The 12,917-nt window shown below is 43.4% G+C and overlaps 1 long non-coding RNA gene across 1 annotated transcript in view; it reads left to right on the plus strand.

Annotated features, from left to right (window-relative positions):
* The first annotated feature begins 1,482 nt into the window (after nt 1-1,482).
* LOC133210786 (uncharacterized) overlaps nt 1,483-12,917 on the plus strand; it is a 40,023-nt gene continuing 28,588 nt past the window's right edge. Inside the window, exon 1 of the long non-coding RNA XR_009725025.1 lies at nt 1,483-1,875. This is a non-coding gene — a long non-coding RNA (uncharacterized LOC133210786). The remainder of the gene's footprint in view (nt 1,876-12,917) is intronic.

Here is a 12,917-nt window from a genome sequence, read left to right on the forward strand (position 1 = left end):
TGAAGTTATTTTACAAAAAGGTAGAACAATGCATTAGCTGTTTGGCCGTATCCAAGTTATAAGTGTTTAGGATCTCAGCAACAGAGTGGGCCTACATAGAAAAGCCAGCAAAGAAGTGCCCAACACATCGCTCCGGCCTTGCCCTTCTAGGATCACCATAAAATCCAAGCGTGTCAAAGCTTAAAACGTTTCATGAGATTATGCACACTGAGAAGTTTGATTCAAATGGGGAAGTTTCAGCAGTCAGTGTTGAGCATTGTATTCCTACTGTTCCCACTGCTCCTGCTGTGAGCAGAGCTCAGCTGAGCTCCCGAATGGCTTTTCATGGTTCACAATCAAACCCCAGACCTGCTGGGATGGTTAGGATGTTGAGGAATTATTGCTGTTTCACCTGCACTTGTACCTTCATTTCCCAGACTGTAAGTATTGCCTCTCGGGGCCCGACTCTTCCCTTCCCTTCCCTTCTCTGCTGCCCTGGAGCAGGAGCCTGGACATCTCTTCAGACACCACTCCCTGCATCCCAGGGCCATTGCAGAGATCTGGGCTGCCTTCCCCTCGGGGTGGTGGGGGTGGGGGGGGTTGAGGGGGAAGGGCCCTGCAGCCAGAGCTGGCCTTTGATTTCCTATCAATCAACCACACAGGAAAAGGTCCCATAAACAGCAGAGCTGTTAAAGTCATCGGGTTTCACATTCGGAGACTGAATTTGCCATGCCCTTCCCTTGGGGCTGTTGGGAATTTATAATGTTACAGTCCCCGAGGCCAGGTGTCCTTCCTCAGCCACAGCCTTCGGCTGGCGATGGGGAAGTAGTGCCCCCAGCACACAGTCACAAACCTCCTCCTCCGCAGTGGTTACCTACCCGAAGTCCCCACTCAACGTTTTTAAGAGGCCTTCTGGCATTATTGCAGGGCTTTCTCCTGCTAGTCCTGGAGCAGAACTTGGCTAAGTATACATCCTTGCATTTGCCACAAAATTGACATTTCCAGAGACAATGTATTTAAAGGCAGATACTAATAGAAGAGCTGGCAAAGCATCTTTTCAATGCAGCACACCTACTCCCTGCTGTTGCTCTGTGCTCCACCTCACATTTTCTCCCCTAGTTTCAAGAACGTGTTTTGGCTCTCTTTTCATTCCCAGCTGACCTGAGGAGCTGACTGAGCACTAGCCAGTTTTTAGTGAACTAAGCAAGTTTGCCAGGTTTGGTATACACTCACTAACTGGCAATTATAGAAAACGTTTAGAGCATATAACGTACAATAATATATAGGTTCTGAGTGATTCTGTTATTAACCATTAAAAAACACACTTTATTTAAATAAAAATAGAAAGGCTGATGAGATTTTATCTAGAATCCATCTTTAAAGCATAGGCATGAAATGTGGTTTTCAAAGATTAACTCACTTTCATCTTACGATATTTCCTTTTGGGAAGCCTCAACCCTTTGGGTTCTCCATTTCTGCACTGCAGATGGTGGAAGATCATGATATTGATTGCATGTGTTTAAACATAAGACATTTGCTCCTGTATCTTTGATCCAAGTAATATAAGACTATACTTAGGGAAAAGGAAAACAAAGCACGAATGTGGTTTTGAGCATTTACATGTAAAAGCATAATACTAATAACGCTATCACCTTGGAGTATAACTCAAATAGACACCTAGTATTCTATAAAAATCAATTTAAAGAAAAACAGACACTGTGTTCTGACTTGTTTAAGCCAAAGTTTGCATTGGATGTACATTCGGGGCATATTTTGCTTGTATTGTTCAGGTATTTATGTCATTTGGAAGGAGATGATTTTCAGTTGCCAGCAATGTAACTGATCTTCCAAACTCGCTGACAATCTTTATCACAGAAATAGAATTCCAACAATTAGGTGAGTAAGTCACTGACACAACCAATTCAATTAAATATTTGGACGCTATTCTAAAATTTATGTTAACTGATAGTCACGATGTTTTGCTGTCTCTGGGAAACATTAAGGAATGGGAATGGAATAGATCTTAATATTATAATATGCAAGCCATTATAACAAGGATTTGGGGAGGAAAATAGGCATATAATGTGATTCAGTTTTTTTTAAACTGAGACAAACCTGCACATTGCACACTTACAGAACTCAGTAGAGTTACAGTCATGTAACAACCTTCCTCCTAAATTCAGGATAAGACTGTTTCATTAGCTTTTTTTTCTGGCTAGGAAAGGCATATACATTTTGTGAGCATAGTAGAGGCACACATTAAGTGAGTATGTTTACCCTTATATTGGAAAAGCAGGACAGTTGTTTCTGTAGTGGTACCTTTGTAAAAAAACCACAGATAACTAAAGTGCCTGTTGTCATCAACTTCAGTTCCTGAAGCAAAAAGATAACAGAAGCACCCTTTCTTTCAGAAAGCATCCTGATTTCAGACAGCATCCTAGCTGTCTGAAAAGTAACATTAGAAGAAATGTTGAACCTGTGAGTCTAAATAAGAAAATACTTTCATGGCAGTGAAACCAAATCACTAGGAAATCTTATGAAATATTTGTTCTGGTAAATTGTTAGACTGAGTCTGAAATTGGAAGAGGTAACTCCTTTGCTGTGATGTTATTTGTTTGTGGTTATGGAGACAAAATGTTTTTCTCGATGCTGAAATGACTGGCAAAATTTGAAGAGGGAAAATATAGGTCTGAAGTGACAAATTGTATGAAAAAAAACTCATCAGCTGTCTTTGAATGTATGAGTGCAGGAAATAGTCTGACATTTTAAAGACAATATTTCTTTTTCTACCCTGAGGTTTTTGTCTCATTGGACTTGGTGGTCATGTCACTCTGAGCTGGAACGAGAGAGCTGAGGGACAGATTTTTCTGCCTTTCCACCAAGCAGCTGCATTGGGACCCAGACTTTTCCTCCCTGTCCCACTAGCAGTGCAACAGCTCCAGCCAAAGGAATCAGTATCATCAGGAGAAATAAAGCCTTGTGGCTTCTGTGGCCTAACAAATCCTTGGTTTTATCCAGACACCCAAAGGAAAGCCATCTGGGTTATGCTGGTTGCAATTTGCTTATGTCAGCAAGTGAGCAGAGCCATCAGCTGAGACCAGCTTTTGATTGCTACCAGTCTGCAATATGTGAAAGATTCCCTCTTCCCTTAACAGTTCCTAAGCTGTTCAATTCTTATGCTTTATCTCTGGCTCTGTTTAGGGAAGGTGTATGGAAACTAATTTATCTTGCAGAGGTTGGCTCTCTCCTTAACATCTGCAGGCCCACATTAGCACCTTGAAAATCATATTGGGTAACCACTGAGTGTCTCCACCAGGATCAAAAGCTATCACAATTCAGTAACATGCTTTCATCCATCACAAACATATGATCTCACATTTTCTTTCTGGTCCATGATTTCTGAGAGGTTTATTTGTCACAGAAGTGTTATTTGAACCACAGTCTGGACTGACAGAAAGACAGCACTGGTTTGCAATTTATTATACACAACAAAACCAAACGTGTTAGAGAAGGGAAAAGAGCTTCTAATTATTATCTTCAAAGTTGAGAAACAGTTTTTATTTTAAAGGCAAATTCAGCTAAAGATTGCCTTCTGGCAATTTTAGGTTAAATGAACAGACACTTTGTGGTATGGATCATGCAAATCATTGGCATGTTCTTTGAAAAAGTTTGGGTCACCATCTACCAAAAAGATAACATCATCATCACAGTTCAATAATCTTTAGACAAGAGTGAATTAAGCTGAGTTTGAATCAAATCCCTTGTGAAGGATAGTGTTCATATTCCCAGCGATCAGGTCTGGTGGTGTGGTCTTCCTCTATGTCTTTTTCTCCCAACTCCAAGCTCACAATGACAGTATATTCACATTTCCACCATGACGACGTTCACATGATTGCATACTGAGTGGCCACCAGCCCGTAAGTCACTTAAGAATACAGAAACTAAGGCAAATTGGATCGGACTCATCCCCTTCAGCCCCTGGTCCTGTCCCTGGTGTGTTTAAGAGACACATTAGAGACTCATGGAGAAAGGGACAGCTACAGAATGAGTCTCCCCAGTGCCCTCATATTTTATAACAATAAGTATTTTAAGGAATTTTACAATAGGAAGTTCAATCTGGAGCACTGGGCTCATCACCCATAGATGGACATAGCCTCTATGACAGTGTTTAATCATATATCCCAAAACTTTTTTGCACTCAGCCTATACTGCAGGCTATAATCCTGTGACAATAAATTTCAGAGATTAATTATGAACTGTAAGAAAAAGGACTTATTTTTGATTGTTATAAACTTACTGTTGGATAAGCACATTGGAGGCTCCCAAATCTGTTGTGACAAGTAGCATCTAGTTGTCCCTTGTTCATTTTTCCACAAACCATTCATAATTCCATAGATTTCCATTACAGTCCTATAAAAGAAGAATTTTCTCATTTCTGAAATTGAAAGTCCTAGCTACTACAGGCTCCCTATAGAAATGCTTTTCCAGACCTCTGATCTTCATCATAAACCTTTTATTCTTTGCAATTCCACTGTGTACTGTCTGAAATGAGATTTCAGATATGTGGCATTTAAGAAGCAGGAACACTGAAGACAGTGGCACTCTGGTTTCTGGTCAGCTTGTTCTTTCTCTCTTAACAACTCCTCCAGACTGCTTGTATTTTCGGCTGTTGCAGAACATTATGCTGGTGTGTTTGAACTCGGCTGTCTCAGAAACATCCAATGTTTTGAGAGACACGGGCCTGTTTTTTCTAGACAGGGGAAAGTTTTCTGCTTATAGAAGCCTTAAACTTACAATGATTATTTCAACCAAAAAGCATGAGGCCAGTATGCAGCTGCAGATAGAGCTCTCTGATGTCATATTGGCTTCTTGCTAGTGTAGTCATAGGTGCATGGGAGAGCAGGATACCAAGGATTTGGAGGAACAGTCCATTTAAAGTTTTTCTCTTCTTTTGCACTGTAGAGCAAGTGTGATCTCACTTGGTTTAACAAGTAAACATGTGTTTTCTGGGAGAAATGGCTTCAGATTACAATGAGAATTTGATCCTATGAAAACATTTTATTAATTTTGTTGTTCAGAGGAAGGTGGTGGAGCCCATATTCTTGACCAAATCAGCCTACCGTTAACCAAATTTAACCCTTCACCCCAGTAAAAAAGAAAGGGTAATGTAAATATTGCTTAGTCTCATTTTCCATATTCCCAGTGTTATTATTTCAGTGTCACATGGGCCCTTCATATATATTTAAAGCTGAGAGGAGCCCTTTGACTCTGCCCTTTTTGTTATTTCAATGTCCAGGAATGAAATACACTGTTTATGTGACTCTGGGCTTTGCACTTGTTCATATGCTGTGTATACTGTTCATAAGCTGGGTTTATAAAATGGAATGACCTCAGCCACCTAGTTTTCAAGCCCCAGGTCCAGATGTTGACACAAATCCTTCAGTCTCAAGCTCATTTCTTCTTTTTTTTAAATGTTATTGAAAGTTTTTATTTTGATTTTGCAATTTTATTTTCTTGTTATTTAGAAACATTGAAAAATCTCAGTGTCCAGCCTTTTCCTTCACTGAGACTTTAAAAATCCCTTAGAGGCCACAATTTCTCCTTTTCTAATTTATTTATTTATCTAAGAAGTTGTCCCTTATCCTTATAGCAGAAGACAGAACTCTCTTAGTTAAGATACTGCAGATTCTGCCCTAATATGAGAAATGCAATACATTTGGACTGAGACCTGAAAGCACCTGTATTGCCTAGATGAAGCAAACAGAAAAACCTAGTGGAAGTAACTCTTACTCTATAAAATGCTTTATATTTACAATACTGAAATTTCACGATGTCCCAGAATTCCCTTCCTACACACATACACTCCCCCAGTAAAGAAATGCTATCCTTGTTTTTTATTGAAACCATTATACTATGACATTAGCTCTTAGCTTGGGATGAATTAGAAATCAGAATCTGCCATTACACCAGACCATCTAAAGCTTTCTCTTCTCTCTTCTTTTATCATTATATAAGAATATTGTTCTTCTCTTTCTTATCACTTGCTTTTATTCAAATGATATTTTATTTTATTTTATTTTTCCTCTGAGAAGAGTTAAACTTCTTGAATTTTTTATTCTCCATTTGTGAAATAAACCCAGACTACCTTGGAGGAAAGTTTTAATAAAATGAGTGGTTTCAAGGTAGGAGGTCATGCTTGTAGGAGGTCTTGAGCTGGCCTCTGGATACAAGAACCTGCCTGGGAGCTGGGGGAGGAGAACAGCCTGCAAGGGAGAATACTTTGGAGAAGGCAGTAAAAGGTCAGTCTGTATGCACATGGCTGTGTTTGCCACAGGTGCAACATCTTTGTATATCATTGTATTTATGCTCCCAGCTTTGGCCCCAACACCTGATATGTGCTGTTTGCAGGCTGTGGGATTAACAGACTCCAGGAGTAGACAAAGCCAGTAAAGAGTCAGTAGAGGTACTTTGAGTAGGAGCAAAACATGAATGCTTGTGCAGAACCATGGCAATAGTCATGAAAGGAAGAAATTTAAGGTAAATCTTTTTTATTTACTTTCTTTCTCTTGCTCTTAACACACACGCGTGAAATGGCAAGGAGTGAGACTTCAGCAAAGAGTGATGCTCAAAACACAGATTCGTTAGGTAAGCATCAGAAGAATAGCCTGTTTCAGGCAGGTGGGACTGCCCGAGAGGAAAACAGAGATTTATACTAAGCAAATGAGAAATCTGGCATCCTTTATGAATCTGGAAACATTAAAGGTTCCCCAGTAAATGACAGGGTCATTTGTGAGATATGTGCTTTCAGCTTGCAGGAACGATCAGTGAAAGAAACAGTTCTAAATCACAGCTAAATGCCTCTATACTAGTGATAGCCACTAAACAGTCCTGGGGGGAAAAATGGACACAAGAGCAGAAGAGATATGGGTCACCAGACAAAGCTGTTTGTCCTCTCCTGTACTATCAGGGAAAACATCAGTTCTGGTTGTGGGTGCAGCCAGGCAAATGGGGTACTTTTGAGCACCAGGATTAGGTGGAGAAAAGCCACTAAGGGCTGGGTCACACCACAGACCCATTCTGCAGCCAGTAAGGAGATGCAGCTGGCTGCTGAGACCCATAAATCATTGGCTTTATGTGATCTAAAGCCAGATCAGCAGGATGACCCACTGCTGCTGCTGGAGGAGAGAGGCTGAATGAATTGCTGGTCAGTATCAAAACTATCCTCCTGTGAGGAAGCCCCTGGGGGACTGCAGCCTCCAGGAGCCCAAGATGTGGCTGAAGCTAGGAATGATCTCCCCTGCCCAGCTCCACAGGGTGCAACAATGACTGCCAAGCTGCAGACCATTTGGTTTTGTGAGACAGTGACAAAGGACAGGCAGGCCTACAAAACCAGGCATCATTCATCCTGTAATCCCAGTGCAGCATGAGTCTGCCTGCGACTGGAGGAAAATCAACAGGTAACCAAAGCATCTGCACTGGCGAAAAGCAGTTAAAGAGAATATTGGAAAGAATTACTAGTGGCTGAAGAAATGCTACCTAATAGGGTACGGAATAGCATGCACCACTTTGTGGGTGCACAGGAACGGGTGCTGGCTTTCTGAGACAGATGAGCCATTCAGCCACCTACCAGTGCCGGATGCAGCTCTCAGCAAGCAAGGCTTGGCAGAAGTGCCCCTGGGCATCAGGCCAGGCAGACAGGTGCTGCAGCAAGAACTGACCTGCACCAGCATCTCCCAGGCATTGCAGGAGTGTTGCAGATGGAGCGGCATGCCAGAGGGAGCAGGGAGGAGTGTGTGCCTGCACTGCACAACCTCAGAACAAAGGTCAGAAGGAGAATATTAGGGCAAAATTAGTCCAGTGCTGATCATCTACATCTGATACCTGTCGATTTCTGAAGAGCATTGATTGACAGGCCCTGACCAAAAGAAGAAATCTGGCCATTTGTGCAGGCAGGCAGCTGTCTCTCCTCACTCTGAAAAGCCCAGGAGCAAGTATGGGGGGACCTTGGGAGCCTACTCATTGAAGCCCTAGCCTCAGTCCCTATGGGACAACCAGATCTCCAACCTGCTGCCTCAGGAGGACAGTAGTGAATAAGATAGAGCAAAATTCAGCAGCCCTGGGCATTTGCTAGCAATAAACCCAATAAGAGAGCAAGACTGAGAGAAATTTTTCTCTCCTCTTTTTTCTTTAGGTCCATTACTCCAGTTTTGAGTTTTTGAGTATCACTAGTATCCCAGAGAGGTCCTGAGGAAACATGTAAATACACCAAGCAACTACATGATTACTTTTTTTTTTAATACCACAGTATTAAAGGTAATAAGGTGCTGCCCTTACAACAACATCTGAACTCTTAATTTTTCTGAGGAAAAGAAATAGTATTTAACATGATGACACTGCACTGGGAATGTCTAGGCATCTAAGAAAGCACTGAAGAGTTCTGGGTGCTATAGAGCAGGAGGGATAGTGTCAAAAAAAACTACCCTATAAAAGAAAAGCAACTACTACAACTACTTAGTGCATGATGAACATGCAGTCAAGCCACTGAGTATCTATGCCAGCCAGACTAGGGTGCTCAGCTGATGTACATCAACCAGTGCAGAACTGACTTGTTCTATTTGAAAGGAACTACATGGCCATATTAAATTGTTACTTCTCTTTCTCAAAAATGGGCTATGTGGAGGGCATTCAAACAAGATCCGAGATCATGAAATGCAAGGTACATTTTCTTAGAGAGAAGACCTTTTCTGAGAACAAGACCTCTTCCCCTGGGTACTTACAAAACAAGTGAAAGGCGGGAATGACAGTAAAAAGCCAGGGGCAAAACTGCACAGACAAGAAGAGATGTCTACTTGTAAATGCTGTGCTCTTGCAGAAACCCTCCTAGGGACTAAACACCAGTAAGAGACTGATGAGCAGGAAAATCAAGACCCTGAGGTAAAATGACAGACAGGTTGGCAGCAGCCACAGGCACGATGGTACTGGAATAGACCAGCAGCTCACAACAATAGATGGAGCCAAGGGCGAAGCCACTACCAGGATGGTGACTGAGTGGAAGACCAACCGTTGGGCAAAGGGCAACAGTGGGATCTGTAGCAAGACATTGGGCATAGCTGGTACTCAAGGCAGCAGTGGAGATAAAGCTGGATCAGCAAAAAGCAGCTGGCAAGCACACAGGATAACAAGGAAGGCACAGGAAGATATCAGGAATTAACCGATTTGACACAGGAGTGCTGGAGAAATGAGTGTCACAGGAAGCCAGAGGAGCAACAGAGCACCAAACAGCAGGACTCAAGCAGCCAAGGAGGCTTGTAAAGCCTCATCAGTAACAATAACACAAATAAGATGTGGAAGACTGGACTGAAGAGAAGCACACTTGAAAGACAAGGCTCAAGGTAGTGCTAGAAGGTAGCAGTAAAAGTCAGAGCCCAGTTCAGGCTATGTAGAGGGAGCTACATGCTCAGCCATAGCTGCCAACATGGCAGCAATAAACAATTAAGAGGAGAGATTAATGACCTTCACAGGTCTTGGAAGGAGCATGTGTGCCCGCAGTGAGGGGCTTGAAAGGGGCATCAGAAACTGCATCTGTGTTTGCTTGGCTTGAATGGCTGCTGCGGCTCAGGTTTTACAAGTGTAGGCCCCTTTCATGTTGTTGTCCGGCACCCAGAACATGAAACACTTGAGGTGAAATCCTGCCCCCACTGAAGTTAATGGGAGTTTTGCCTTGAGTCTGGTTTCTCTCTGCTCACACTATCTAGTATAAGGAAAGACAGATCCCACCTCAAAAGAGAGGAAGGGGGGTGGGGCAGTGGGCGGAAAAGAGGCTAAAGAAAAGCATTAGTGCTGCTTTGCTGGTGAGTGTGTGCTGGTGGTAATGGGACAGGACTGGTGTTCCTTACTGATGGGGACTGAGGCAGGCCCAGGACTTGCTGAACTGAATAGACCGGGAGCAGGACTGAGTGGGCTGGAAAACCTTCACCAAGAAGGGAAGGAGATAAAAGGAGGGACTGGCAGGAGAACGGAAGAGCAGACTCAATTAAAAGCTGCACCAAAGAGCTCCCAAATGGCAAGGGGCGATCACTCTCTTAGGGCAGGCTCAGGCCACCAAAAAGGCACCTCAGCAACACCAGCAAAGACACAGTAGAGCTGGGAAAAGCATGGGGACAAGTTTGCTGCGGTGCCTCTTAGGTGTCTTTGTTTTCCTGCTTGTTGGCAGGGCAAAGCACACACCTCATGCACTGCTGGCATGGGTAACCTCAGGGCTTTGGAAAATGAGAATGGGAAAGCTTGTTGCTTCACGGTTTGAAGAAATGGGAAAGTTTGTTTCTTCTTCCTCCCACCATGGGAAGGAAGGCAACAACATTACCACCAGGTCTTTGTATTTCAGCAGGAGACATGAATCCTGTGGATTACTAAAAAGCAAGTGGCGTAAGCATGAAGACAGGAAGATTACATGCAAAAGGTAGTTGAGTATTTGAAAGCTGTGTAAGACGCTGCTAGAGAAAAAGTAGCAGCTGCATGCATCTGAGCTGTGCCAATTGCTTTGACTCCAGCAAGTAGTTTTCATTATATCTTTGGAAGAGAGACTATGGAAGACACAATAAAAGACCTTGCAGAAGAGGTTCCTTCCTTTAGCTGAAAGCTACAATTGTGATACATACAATTCCTGATTGTCACAGTGCTGCAAAAGCTCAGAGAGAAAGGAAATTCCCACAGTAGAGCTGCCAGTGACAAATGACAGCAGTGCTGAGAAAGGTAGAAAAAGAGCCAGAGCAAGAGAAGTCTGTGGGCAGACCTGCTTAGCGCTTCCACACCCCCCCCCCTCCTACCCACTCCCCCCGCTTTGGCTGGAATGTGTTCTTATGGGAAATGCCCACTTGACTATATTGACATTTCCCTTTTCCATTTCCTTCAAGAATGCATGTCTGAAGCCAGTTGCTTGCCTAGAAGTCTGTTGTTGCTTTCCGGCTGGAATGGACATGAATTTCCCAGGAGGCTACGATGGCAGAGTCCAGCATCTTTGCCCCACAGGACCTGGCAGCAGTGCCAGGGTCCCCATGCCCCCATCAGCACTGGGGCAAAGGGCTGGGCCACCACAAGCTTTTGGCAGAGGGAGTAGGCAGGCACTGAGGAAGCACAAACCTTTCAGTTTTCACTCTCCTTGTCCATGTGGAAAGTAATTTCTGGGAAAAAGACTGTGGTTTCTATTTTCTTTCCTCCTGGATGTAAGGGGCATCACCCGCAGTGCAGACGCAGCTCCAACACCTCATGGCTGCTGGGCTATTCCATGTCTAGTGGATAGCCTGAACCCTGCCTGCCTCCACACAGCCTCAGCTCATCCCTCTGCATTACTGCACAAGAGCTGTTTCTAGCCCATCGGGCTGTTGTGAGGCCTAATTACCAAGTGTTTATGGAGAACCTCATTCATTAGAGGAGCTTGAGCTACATAAGTGCATATTATCATTTAGGATACTTCAAGATGAAAGGCACTTAAGTGCTTGACAGACTGAGAAAGCAAATGTATACAGGAATCAAGCCATTTGCGTCTGAAATGAAGCATCTGGGCTGAGACATAACAACTGTTTCAGGCAGCAGTGCAAGGTGAGAACAGCAAACCCTCAAGGTTCAGCTGAATGTCCGAAAGCATCAGCAGTGCTGATGCCTGGGGGGGCTGGCTGGGCTGGGGGCTGCCAGAGGGACCCTGGCACTAGGGTTGATGTCCCTGTGTAGGTAGTCCAAACCAAGGAGCAGAATGGCTCCAGCTAGGACCTGCTGGGCTCCTGATGGAGCCTGTATGTCTTGAAGGGTACGGCCAGTGGGTTTGCAGCTGTGAGCTTCCCCTTGTGGCTCTTTCCCTGGGAGAGGAGGAGAAATGGGGAGAACAGGGATGGGAGAGGTTGCGTGCCACGTGTCTGCACCACAGCAGGTCACCTAGGTGGGGCAGTGCAAGTGCAGGGCAGGAAGGTTTCATCGAGCCACCCTTTTCATGGCTATTTTGCATGCATAACTTTGAGCTGAAATAAATACCAGTGAATGATTTAAGTCTTCTGCAACAGGCCCTGTAGCCTTTCAGAGGTATTATCAGTGTGCCTCCATTAAGGAGTTCTGTTTTTTTCCATGATAAATCCATGCTACACCATGCCTCCCACGTACACCCAAGTACTCAATTTCTGCAGCAAGTGCAGATAGCAATGAAGAGCCCTGGTAGGAAACCAGAAAGCAGACTACTGAGTACTACAGACCATTTGAAGCACATACTGTAGTGAGAATGACGCTCTGTAAAGCATCTTCATGAGCTACATCCTTGTTTTTGCTTTGGCCATGCTAGGAGTCTTGAAAAGCATATATTCTACAGCATTTTTGCCAAGCTCTTGAACCTCATAGGATTAGTATGTATTGCTAAATTTCTTCTCCTTTTTTTTTTTGGGTTCTGTTTCTTAAGCTGTGCACAACACCCTGATATTAAAGCACTGAGTAAAAAATGCACTGGACTATATTTTGAAGAATCATTGGAAAAGCTGGAGGAAGATTTCTTAGGTACTTTCTAAGTTGCTGAGCCCTAAGTATGTGTACAGTACACAAAGTTTGGACCAAAGTACTCCACTCATCTGACTTCAATGTTGTTTCTTCAGATATGGGACAAACTGTTCCATATTTGCCACCTAATAATCATGAGGGTCTTTATTTCCCAAATGTCGCACTCCAATTTATGCTTTAATTTAAGTCATCCATTTTTCTCTCACTAATTGCACTCTCAGAGGAGATCTTATCATTTGCACTGTCCACCTGTGCACCACTGCTCATTTTTTGCATCCTCTGTTCTCCTCTCCCTTGTATCAACCCCCTTATCTGCGTCAATTACTGTAACTTCTAAGAACATGTATGGTGAAATCCAGATACCTTCACTGGGCATTTTAGCCAAGCCATAATGTATTTTGGCT

Source organism: Neopsephotus bourkii, unplaced genomic scaffold (assembly GCF_033783945.1).
Source record: "Neopsephotus bourkii isolate Nb327-2 ecotype Australia unplaced genomic scaffold, CSIRO-AGI_Nbou_v1 NB_53, whole genome shotgun sequence".
Taxonomy (NCBI): Eukaryota; Metazoa; Chordata; class Aves; order Psittaciformes; family Psittacidae; genus Neopsephotus; species Neopsephotus bourkii.